This window comes from Pyxicephalus adspersus, chromosome 11 (assembly GCF_032062135.1).
Source record: "Pyxicephalus adspersus chromosome 11, UCB_Pads_2.0, whole genome shotgun sequence".
Taxonomy (NCBI): Eukaryota; Metazoa; Chordata; class Amphibia; order Anura; family Pyxicephalidae; genus Pyxicephalus; species Pyxicephalus adspersus.
This window is the reverse complement of record NC_092868.1, coordinates 4,629,289-4,641,716: the sequence shown is the minus strand read 5'-3', so window position 1 is coordinate 4,641,716 and position 12,428 is coordinate 4,629,289. Positions and strand designations below refer to the sequence as shown.

The window sequence follows — 12,428 nt, the reverse complement described above, 5'->3', positions numbered from 1 at the left end:
AACTTCCGTCTGATTGGCTAGCTGAACCTGGCCGTCTTTTTGGCTATATAGTTGAATCCAGAGACTTTTCTGCCAATTTGCTCCTCAGACGATACTGCAGGAACATCTTTTCACCCGATTATGGCTCTTTTGAGATTCTCGATGTCATCCTTGCCAAGGAACTGCAGGGGTGGGGACAGAGACCCTTGCTCTCTGTTGGGAAGCAGAGGTCTCTCCAAAGAGGTCTGACACATCCCATGCTTTTTTAGTGCTGGATCTCTCCAATCAGCATGGAGCCCGAACTTGAACTGGTTCGAATCTCAGCCAGGACTCTATCTGCAAGGAGTTTGCAGGTTCTCCCGTGTTTGTGTTGGTTACCTCCGGGTACTCCTGTTTCCTCCCAAATCCCAAAAACATGCCGTTAGATAAATGGCTTCTCCCCAAAAAATGGCCTTAGACTGTGAAAATGACATATGACTATGGTAGGGACATTAGACTGTGAGCCCCTTTGAGGACAGCTAGTGACATAACTAAAGACTTTGTACAGTGCTGCGTAATATGTTGGTGCTATATAAATACAAGTAAATAAATGATTAAGCAGTGTTGGACCTTTGCTGATCTAGGAATATCTTGTGCTCCCTGCTTCTGCTGACTTTGCTCTATAAGGTGGATTCAGGGCACCTTCTTATGTTTTATGAAGACGAGAGGTGGAGATGTTCTATGGTTCTAGAGCATAGATACGTTATAGTGAGTGATCATTGTCACCCTAGAACCATAGATAAATGTGGGGAAAAAGTCTTAAAAAAAAAAAAAAGTAATGCAGCCACTACATCTAAGGACTGGTAAGCTGCCATATATTTCATTTTTTTATTCCAAGTGCTGGACCTAAGTTTTGATTTTAAGAAGCCTATGCAACACTGACAGAGAGCCTGGAACCCTCATCATACTTCACCTAGCACCTTCAGGAAGTTAACAGAGGAACTAGATATACAAAATCAGCTCCAAGTAAAAAGCAAGAGCAGGTATGCCCAGTCCTCTGCACGTCAATGGAAAATTTCTGGCTGGTTTTAAGCAATAAAATGTGATTAAATCTCAGCTTGTAGCAGCGAGTTTTCTAATATTTAATTTGCTGGTGATTATGGAAAGATTACCGCTGGCAGTGCCTGGCAGCATTAATGTGGTTCAGCGGGTCTGAAGTCAATAAAACTAAAGCAGCCACAGACATGATAGGCTTCTGCCTGCAAACTCATGAATCTCCATTGCAATACATTGCGTGATGAGTTCAATATGATTGGCTCATCTCTAGAAACATCTGCTTTAATCCGATTATGATTTCTTGTCTGCTGAGCAGGTGGTGGGAAGAGAAGCAGAGAACGACAGCAGATGGGTGACCTCCCATCCTGGAAGAGTTAGGAAATAGCTAACAGAAAAAGGAACTGGGGCCAAAGAGAAACAAAAGCAGGAAGCAGAGATCCTGCTGGTCTGTGATCTCAAAACACCATTTATGTGCACCAGATGGGTTTTCAAAGTCCAATTGAACTTGCAGATGAAATCAGCTAAAAGAATTCAAGGTGCATCAAAACAAAAGTTGTGCGCCAGTGCCCAAAAGCACTCGGTAATATTAAAATTAATTGGAGCAGTTGAAATCCCTTTTAACAGACATTCAAAACCACTCTTTTGCAAAAGCTAGCAAATGTCTGTGGAAAATGCTAATAAATACACGGGAGCAGTTAATAGCAGTATGACATTTGGAGTTTCAAGCTATAACCTGAAAAAGAAAAGATGGTGCCCTGCCAACATGGTGCACAGGTCAACCCTTGGTCTTGTGTGGAATGCCTCCACCTATGGGCCATGACCTCAGATAACATAGGCTGTGCTGCTTGCAAAGCTATACGTCCAGGAGGTGAACTCTGCAGAGAAACCACTGCTTTCTGACAGTAGGATGGTCAATGGACTTAACCTACCAGTAACAGAAATCAATATTTCATATGGCTCAATTATTGAGGCACCAATACCCCATAGCCATCGTGCTCCAGAATACAACTCCTATTCTCCTGGAAGCAGACTGGAACAGCGAAAGGGGTAGAAATTTTTTAAATTTATCCAGATGGGATACAAAATGATGGATCTGTCTCTTCCATGGCACACATCGTAGACTCAATACATTATTGAGCTCACTGTTAGCAATTATTATTATAATCATATTGTGACATAATTTAACCAACCTAAATTTTGACATCTGTAAAACATTTTTATGGTACTCAATTGATGTAGAACTTCACATTTAAAGACTCTCCGATTAGTTCAACCTAAGTCTGAGGAACCTTGAAATAATTGTCAGGCCTTGAGGAACCCCTACTGAAACCAGATTTATTGGAATCAGTTGGAAAAAAAATGGTGTTCATTGATTGTTCTTCTGTGATTGGGAAAATTATTTCCCTAATTGTTCTGTATTCTGTAGTCGTTCTTGATGGCCATTGGAAAATAATTCCTCCCTGCAGTGGTGGCTAGAATGACACCCTTAGAGACACCTAAAAACATTCTACCAAGAGGTGTTGACCTCAAGACTATGGAGGCATCATCATATTGGCCAATCACAGTCACAGTTACAGTTCAATGAACCCCCAGCAATATGGATGAGCGAGAACGACATTTTCGAGAAAATTTCCTCGAACTTCCGATGGGTCTGCAAAGTTTCGGCATACCAATTTTGCGGACCCATTGGAAGGTCGAGGAAATCATTACAGGATGATTCCCATGGCTGCATTCATTCATGATGAGCTCAGCCGCGGTACTCCTGTGTTCTTGGATATCTCAATGGCTGAATTTACACAGTAAAGTTGTAAAGTAACATGTAAGCGAGGAAGTTCTCGCTTACATGTTACATCAAATTTTAAAATCTCGCTCGCTCCTCCCTATTCAGCAATGTCTGAAGGAACCTTGGTTGAGAATGGCTGCTCTAGTGGCTACCAGTGAAATCAGTTTCCTCGCTGAACAAATGTATATATATGTTAGCTACAAGACAAGCCAACATTGGTGCTTTCCCCAATTGGTGCCAGTCAATTGGCTGGAAAGAGTCATGTGATTTAAGTGTAATAGCTCTTGCCATGGCGTTTTATTCACAGGGGTGAATAGGAGGCAGATTCTACAGCAGTCTAAGGAATATATCAACCAAAAAAACTCCACTGTATTCTTTTATATATATATTACTTTATAACGCATCAATATGGCAACGCATGGGTCTTTATGTACCTTGGATAAACCTAAAAGAATAAAACTGGAATTTGGTTGAGTTATCCCACAAATCTTCTAGACAATCCACTCATTGTTCCGGAGTCTCACAATCGGATTAATTAAAGGATTATAATCTTTTCACAAGACATGTACCAGTCCTGAATTTCGACCACATGCTGACCACATGCAACCTTTTGCGCCTTCCAAGATTGTTGAGTTTTTCATTTTGTTTAATTTTAAACCATTGTTCAACTTTGTCAGATCAAATGTTTGATTGCGGTTTGAGGTGGAGTTGTTATTTTAATTAAATGTATTTAAATACGTAAATGTATGCTTTGTTGACTTTTCCCAAAAGGTTAAAGCGTATCTATCCCGAAATAACAAAATGTTGTGTATGGTAGCCAACCGGTCCCTGAATGTGTTGGTAGCATTACTTTTCTTTTCCCAGACTTGTAAACTACGCACTTACGGTGAGAGGTTGACAACACTCTGTCTTTGTATCCAGAATGGAGATATGGTTGTCACCTGTAAGAATTACCTTTGTGATATTTCTGCATTGGGGAAGATGAAACCAAAGAAATGATGACATACAAGCTGGACATGTCAGTCTTTATAATCTCCATTACATAGAAGGTAAAGATTACATGTTTGCATTACATTTTTTGCAGCCTGTTCAGCTCACAAAGAGTGTAAACTATTCTACATTTCTAGCAGGATTATTTGGCATTTTCCATACATGCCTTAAAAAAACCTAAAAAAAAAAAAAAAAAAATGTAGCCACTGCCTTTAGGGTCCATTAACATGACTTGCAACCAACACTACTATCTCAATGGTCTTCTTTTAGTCTACTTCCAGGTACAGTGGCCTTTCCAGGATGGTGGAACTCCCACTTGTGCCAGTATACCAAAGGTATACCAAAAATGACAGGTGAATCGTAATGAAAATGTCGGGGTAAGGTACAGAGCATTAGCTAACAGAGTTACTTTTGCAGGAAAAGTCTTTTTTCCCCACTTTAATCCAGAAAACCTTGACCCTAACTCATAACCCCTACCTTAGTCTATACAGTACCTACCACATCCACCAGGGGCACTGCACCTTCACACACAGTAGTTACTTTATATATTGAAAGTGAAGACCAAATCAGTGCCTATATGTTCCAATCGCACCCAAGACCTAGAGGCCAAAGTGCTCTCATGACCTGGGAACTAACTTAACAGGGCATTCCTAATGAATTGGAAAATGTAGTCACCTTGTACAACTACCCTCAGCTTGGCCCTGGACTACCTTAATGACTATTACCAAAAGCATGACCACACAGGTTATATTGGCAGAGAATCTTTTGGGCAGTTGGCCATAAAAACGTAAGGTTCACAATCCTTCAAGTCGTTTTGCTTTGATTGTGAAGGGAGGGTGACCAGGAACAGAAATGCCATGGATGAGGGTCAGGTAGTTGGTGAACAATGGTGGCTCAGTCAAACTTTTTTTGCAGCTCCTTTATTCGTAGATAGTTTCACCGGTGGCTGGGTTTACCATAAGCAAACATAAGAATCTTCTCACGTGTATTCTCCCCTCCCCATGCCATGAAAACATAAGCCGATTTTCAACAATTTACGTCCAAAGAATTCTAATCTGGCCGATAATGTGGTCTGGGTTTGGCCAACCTTCATTGTAGAAACTGGATTGAATGACACATTACGTACTTAGAAGACACATAATACTCTGTCCCACGGTGTACAATATCACTCCGGAGATCAGCTCACAACTTTGTGTTAAACAATCACAGTAACAATAGGAGATAAATTCCAATGAATCAGCAGGTTAACAATAGGCCAGACCATTGTACCCCATATTTGCTCACTGCCTGAGAAGGACTTAACAGGTTATTTCTATCACATGCCAGGAACTTGAAACGTTTGGGTCAGGTGAAAGCCATCATTTGTGTTTTATCAAGATCTTTTTGATTTAGATTTGTTCCAGGGAAAGATAAGAAAACAAAGACCGGCTCGTCTTTGAATAAATCTGCTTGAATCATTGGTGCTGGGAATATGGAACTTTGATTCTTTCCTCTGCTCTATAATTAAGGAAAAGACCGCTTCTTGGCTAAGATGAAGTGTAGTATCTGTTCTGATTAGTTTCGGGAGAGGAAGGGCGCTGCTATTCGTTCCTGGGTGATGGCAGTGGCTTAGTACGCCTGGAACGATGAGGGACCAGAAGGTGAAGAAGGGGCAGACCTAGACCCAGGCAAAAAAGGGCAGGGGAAGCCCGGGACCAGTCCTGAGAAGAAGCACCTGGATGGACCCAAATCCAGCTGGTAGGGGTAGAGAGTCCCATGATCTGATCAGTTGGCTTTGAGAAGCACTGAATGCCACCATGGGTAACCCCCCTGGGAGTGGTAACCTGGGGGCACCAAAAAATCACACCGGATTGCCAACCCCACTGAGATTTTTGTGTGCATCAGGCACGCTCACATGCTAATTTCAGTACTTTGCCCTCATTTAGAGTTTGCTGTGCTTGGCTCTAATGGGCAATTTTTAAACTTATTGCCCAGTGTGTTATGCACTGAGCACTTTATTTATTTTTGTACTTAGTCAGTGTCACTTGTTTGTTTTTACGTCACTTGTTTGATGGAGGGTGCTGGTTGCCCTATGGGCCAGCCCCACAGTCGTGGAGAGCTCTCTGGCTCCATGGTTGGTTGCTCTCCATTAGTGGAAGTCTTCCTTCGGAACCCAGTATTTGGTGGATAGGCTTAGGCCAAGTCCACAGAGAAAGGGACCCGTCTGGTTTTGGCCAAGTGGGTCAAGTAGCTGGGTCTTCCCGTCTGCAGCATTACGCCATGGGGGAGTCAGGGACAAGTAGCCATCCCTACTAAAAGAACCATAAAAGCCCCCTTGTGCACGTTTTTTTTTTGTAAGGTGTTTTGTGGGGTCACAGAGTCAGGAGAGACAGGCTCAGATGCAAGGAGATTGCCAAGCATGTCGGCAAGCATCATCGTATTACAGACCAAAACCGCCCTTCAAACCAAATGCCTGTTTTTTACCTCCTCAGCTGACCTTCCTTCTTGTCTGCTGTAAGGACCTCTACACTCAAAATTGGGACCATTGATTATTGGACTGCTCATGGTAAGCCAGACTACGAGCTGACACTCCTATTTATTCTTGCTTGGTGTGTTCTACCTTCATGGTCATAGATAGAGGTCTGTGTATCCCCAGGAGTGGCCATGCCATTTTGGCAGACTTTGAAGCTGCCATTGGTCCATATGGGACTTTGAGGTTTATTTTTACTAGGTGTGGGTGCAGGTGTAAACTTGGACACACCATTCAATCAAGCTGACAGTTAATATATATATATAAAAAAAGAAATTTTACATGGAATTAAAAGAAAACCTGGGTGCATGTATTGGGGCCCCTTGTTGACTTTGTCCACCATTGGTGACCTCTGATGGCCATTTGCTTGATCTATTTGTAATCGAATGCTACTGGAAGCTCAATTGGGTGATAACTGACGATAACATTATCTTACGTCCAGTGACAGAGATATATCTATAGGCTCACAGTAACATATAAAAGCAGTAAAAACTAGTATACATGCTTTATAAATCATCACAAGCGCTGCAAGGTTAGGGCGTGGAGGAAATAACAGAAGCTACACGTGCTATAATAACCTCCAGCCTTGCGTTAGGTCTTACACAGTTGTGTCAGCTCCTCTCCTGGATTGAAATTGCTCACTGCACACTGTGATCTCCTCACATTGTGCATTAGAAACTGAAGCAAGTCAGGGAAAGCAAGCCTCATACCCTAGCTGAGAGACATTTAGCAACATCTATCCTGTAGTTCCCAGACCTAACTGTCCCTGGCCTGCCCCTTTTATTCAGTTTCAGTGTTGGGAGGTCTGCATGTAAATACAATCTACCTAAGAATCCCCACTCATTTGATACACTAATGAACCATTCCCCCTCCTTTTAATGTTGCTAGATATCAATCCAGAACCACTAGTTTAGATGGAGATCTACAAATATAAATAACCAGATGCTGATCTCGTTCTGCGCATGCGCATGATTGAGCATAGGCTCATTTACATATGCAGAACGCTCATGCGCATCATGAGAATGGCCGGTCATGTGTAGAATCCTGCAGCTTCCCGTGATTGGATCAATATCTCAGAAAGTGTTATTCACTTTAAAATGCACTTTAAAATTTACTGCAATCAAATAGAAGAATAAAACATTGCAATGCATTCATGGAACACAGCTATTGGTTTTTTATTCAGGTATTGCAGTAGTGCACCCATGCATTGGTATTCTAAGAGGCTGTAGGTTACTCGTCAGTCTTTATCACTGCAGAAAAAAGTTGCACAATAATCAAAATATATCTATAAAAAAAATTAATAATCCTAAATTAATAATGATTGGTCGCTTTAAGTTGCTCCTACGCTTCCACCATTGCCAAGCAGCTGGACGCACAACCCTCACACAGCTTTAACAGAAGAATTTTCCCTGCCAAAACTTTGTTCAAAGCTACAACTGTTTACTGCATTTCATGCCCAGATACTGCCAAGGTCATTCACTTTTTTTCCATGCTGAAGGCCGTCTGGTAACTGGAAAGGGAGGGAAGTGCAGGCTGCAGGGAGAAAGTGGACGGAACGCTTATATCGTCTTTGCATCCGTGTTGGGGATCTTTAATGTAAACCTGAGCTGCATCAGACATAGAAAACCCCCAAAATCTATTCTTATTGCTTTATATATTTCTACTTTTGTTTTTATATTTTAGAATTGCTGATCTCCAGCCACCTTCTGTTTTGGAAATAAGCCTTATCCCTAATAGAAAAGCCAGGCCCCTGCATGGAAGCAGTGGCCTTTCTGCAGAGGTTTGCCACACCCCCTGTTGAGTCAGAGCTCCAGCTCTCCAATCAAGATAAGTTTGCTCAGTGCAGTTAAGGTGCGTACACACTTCCAATTTTTATCGTTCCAATCGAACAACGAACGATCGATTGGGCAAAAAATCGTTAGTAAAAAAGTAACCAACGACGCCGACGAACGAGGAAAATTGATGGAAACGAACGACCAGACCGGCGGATCGGATTGGGCGACGATCGTTGAACATCGTTCGTGTGTACGGTCGTTTGTTGATCGTCCGTGGTCAGAGCATGCGTGATGAACGAACGTCCGTTCACTTTCCTGTCGTGCACATAGTTCCTCTATCGCTTAAACGATCGTATCTATTGTGTGTACAACATCTACGAACGATCGTGTCGTTAACTCTATGTGCAGGATCGGTGCTATACGATCGTTCATATATATCGTGCAGGAACGTTCGTCGTTCGTTTTCCGACGATAATAATTGGAAGTGTGTATGTAGCTTTACAGGTCTTACTCAGCAGGGGGTGTGGAAGGCTGTTGCAAAGAAGCCACTGCTTCTGCACAGAGAATTTATATATATATATATATATATATATATATATATATTGATGGAGTTTTTATATCTGTTCTGCAGACTGTCAGTAAATGCCAAGCAAAATAATAACTTATTTGTACTGCACATCTTCCAGTTTATTGTTCCTCCTGAGATCTCACCGCAGCCTGCGGCACACATTACATTACGTACAACCTTTCTGCATCTTGTAGCCAACGGGAAGTCATTGATGCGGCTGCTTTCAGTTTCAGGAAGTGGATTGGGTTTCTACATCATCATAAAAGAGAGATTAATGTCAGTGCGACATGCAGATGAATAAAGGAAGATGAAGTGGTTTTACCCAGGAAAAAAAAACACACAAATGTCATTTTCTACCCTGTGCAAGTGATAGGTTGGATATGAGGCTGTCAAGGCATGACTATAAGGTTTGTTCCCTTCAGATTGATGTATGGTAAGTCATCATATCATCAGTCTGCTGCAAGCAGGAAGAGGCATTTCCTCAGTCTCCTCTTTTATAATGATCACCGGGGCCCACTGTCAAATGCTAGCTGTTCCGGAGTGATACAGAGCAATCCAGGGTTCCTCCAGAGGTTGCTGAGGGTTCCTTAAAAAATTGCTCAAGGAACCCTGGTTGAGGAACACTAATCCATAGTAAAACAGTTAAAGCGTACCTAAACACCTAGACCCCTGGCCTAGGTGAACGAGAACGAATGGGAGTGCAAAGCCTTCCGGGATACCTACGTCATGCATCCCGGGAGGCTCATTGGTGATCGTTCTGCGCATGCTGAAGCATCTCGGGCATGCGTAGAAGAAAAGAAAAAAGTTTTTTTTACATCCTATGTCACCAGATCTTGCACCTGAGTGGGCAGATGTAGGAACCAGGAATAGGAGGTGAAGATGGAGCCGCCCGGTGCGCCGGTTTGGGTACGGATGCTAGGATGACGCGGCAATCGACGAAAAACACCTCCGGATGGATCGGACTGCCCTTCGGGATTGAAGGTAAGCGTATGTTTTGTGTTTTAGGCAGTTTTCAGTTTAGTTCCTCTTTAACTCAATCAAGGGATTGGGGTAATATGAGTACTGATAGGTGAAAGGATCCTCTAGAATCCTTTGGCTGATCATACTCAGCAGAAACTGATATCCAACACGTTTCAGGAGTTCAGCCGCCCCCTTCATCAGGGCTTTTGTAGTGCTGTATATGGGAAGCAGTAACAAAAAGGAACTTCCATCCTGGTTAGCAGACCCTGGAAGGGTGACAGGTTCTCTTGATGACCCACACAAATACATTTACCAAACCAACTCACCACCTTGTTTGCTTGTAAAGCCCCCTATGTAAGCTCCTAGTTGGAGCTAAGGTATGTATGCCAATATATATATATCAATCAGCCATGCTGATTGGATCTTCAGCCATTGCATCATGGATGGAAGAACCAAGAATCACCAGCTCCCCATTGCGGAACGGGCCCCATTGCAAAACAAGGGCCCCCATCATCCCAGGATTCAAGGACTTATGTGTTCAGAAAAAATCATAACAATGCAATGCTTTGCTGGAGAGGGTAAATATGTAACTCATAAAGAATATATATATTGTAATTCCTACTAGATTGTAAGCTCTTCGGGGCAGGGTCCTCTCCTCCTGTATTACTGTCTTTATTAGTCTGTCATTTGCAACCCCTATTTAATGTACAGCGCTGTGTAATATGTTGGCGCTATATAAATCCTGTTTAATATTTATAATATTAATACTAATGATAAGTTATAAATAGAAATAAAGTGTACCTAATAAATTGGCCACCATTTGCTCTACAACTTGTAATGTTACCAAATCTCAATCTGGTCATACAGCTCCCTCTGGTGCCTAAAAGCAGAATTACAGTTTAGATTGGCACTTTTTTTATTTACGTCTAAACCAAAAGGATTTCAGCTATTATAAAGTTAGGTACAAAATAAAATATGTTGTCTGACTGGTTACTATAATCATTGCTGGTCAAAGCTAATGTTTCCATTCCCAATTTATGATTAGCTCTGCTTTATTGACAATCACAAAGCACCTTAAAGTGTTTGTAAGCAGCAATATAAGATATTACATATACTCAACAATTATAACAAAACTGCAACCTTGGATACTTTTATTTTATTTACTCTAATTAAAAAAAAAATCAGAATTCTTTACCGTTTTCTTGTCCCCAGCATAGGAGACATATTGTTGAAGCCCTCCCCATAACATTAACGTTATTGATCGTCTACATTATTGGTCTTCTACAAAATGGCCGCCGCGGTTACTTTCGGAGACTCTTACAAGAAAATAACTTCTGGCTCTTGCGATTGACGTCAACGTAAAAACGCGAAAAAGTCCAGAGGCGTGGAATGGTGAAGAAGGGTGGACTACATTTTCCGGCATCCCACGGGCGACTTCTCTATCTTTGGACGCTGCATTGTAACGCAAGGTATGCTGGGATTGTAGTTTCTAGTAGGTTAAAGGTTGGTGGACGTTCTATGGAGTCACGTGTAAGAAGCGGCATTAAGAAGAAGAAGACTTGAAAGGTGAGGAAATCAGGTTTGTAGGGACAAGGACACAGAAAGGGCCATATTGTTCTGTTTTCCTATCACATGGAAGGGTTGTGGTAATCAGCACCTGTTTATTAGGTAGAATTTGTATTTGGCTGCATGTGATAACCAAGAAGAGCCCCATTTTTAAAGGGATAGCTTTCAGATCTTCACATTAAGGAGATCAAATAAAATCATAATGTAAATGTTCTGTTTTATATGTACTGGGGTGGGATCAGGCGTTTGCTAGTTATTTGTATAGTTATCTTTTCCATGCTGCAGTTTGAAGACATCGGCTCATCGTCTTGCTACTTCTTTCACTGTCCAGTCAAAGAATGGCAGCCTGGACATTGAAAGGAGAAGTAACGGAGCTCATCCCCCACACTGCCAGGGTTACTCACAGGAGATGATGAACCAGACAAAACTACAGCTGACCGTTGTTAGGAGAAAACTATTGATTTGATTGGCTATTCCTGGTGACCCCCCTACCTATCATTTATTTACTGTGCTCATTTTAGGGTATTGTAATACTGATCGTTATTTTTATTTTATGTCTTCTAGAACGGGAAGATTGGAGTTCTTATAGCTGTTTGACTCTACGTCGGAGAAGAGCTTCTGACGGAGGAGGGGTTTTCGGAGAGTGACGTGAGTGTGTCCTAGCTTGTGGGCTCCATTATTGCTTCCTATCTGCCATGCCCTTCCCCATCCACCAGGTGAAGAAGGAGGAACCAGAAGAAGAGCCGGCCAATACCTCTGTCAGCCTTCACCAGATAGCCAATGTTGTGTCCGGGGTAGCAGTGTCTAATGAGGAACCTAAAACTCCCGGAAGTTCCTCAGCTGGAGATAAAGTGCCGCCTGCCAGCGCTCCTCCTGCCGAAAAGGAAAGTTCCCAGGTTGCATCTTACGCGTCACCTGCTTGGTATTTTTTTGGTGTTCCTGGCGGGTCCTCTAACCTACAACGCGAGCCCATAGTCTACTGCTTGCTGTGTCAGGTTCAAGTGAAGAGAGGGACCAACCCTGGCAAGTTGGGCACCACTTGTCTGTTTACCCACCTTGAGAGACGCCACAACTTGACCCGGAAGGAAGTGTTTGATGCCGCGGCAGCTGCTGGGTACTGCGGTCCGATTATTACACCTGCACCTACTACGACACCTACAACTACCCCTACCATCCAGACCTGGGAGTGCAGCAATGACGGCAGCGGACTCGTCCTTATTCCGGTCAACAGGCCCAATGCATCGCCGGCTGAGAAAAGTGAAG

At 42.5% G+C, this 12,428-nt stretch overlaps 1 protein-coding gene across 1 annotated transcript in view; it reads left to right on the top strand.

The window, feature by feature from the left end:
* Positions 1-10,787: 10,787 nt before the first annotated feature.
* Positions 10,788-12,428, top strand: part of LOC140340428 (alpha-tectorin-like) — a 28,328-nt gene continuing 26,687 nt past the window's right edge. The window contains exons 1-2 of the mRNA XM_072425624.1: positions 10,788-11,165; positions 11,730-11,813. The gene's annotated coding sequence lies outside the window, so the exon portion shown is untranslated. The remainder of the gene's footprint in view (positions 11,166-11,729; positions 11,814-12,428) is intronic.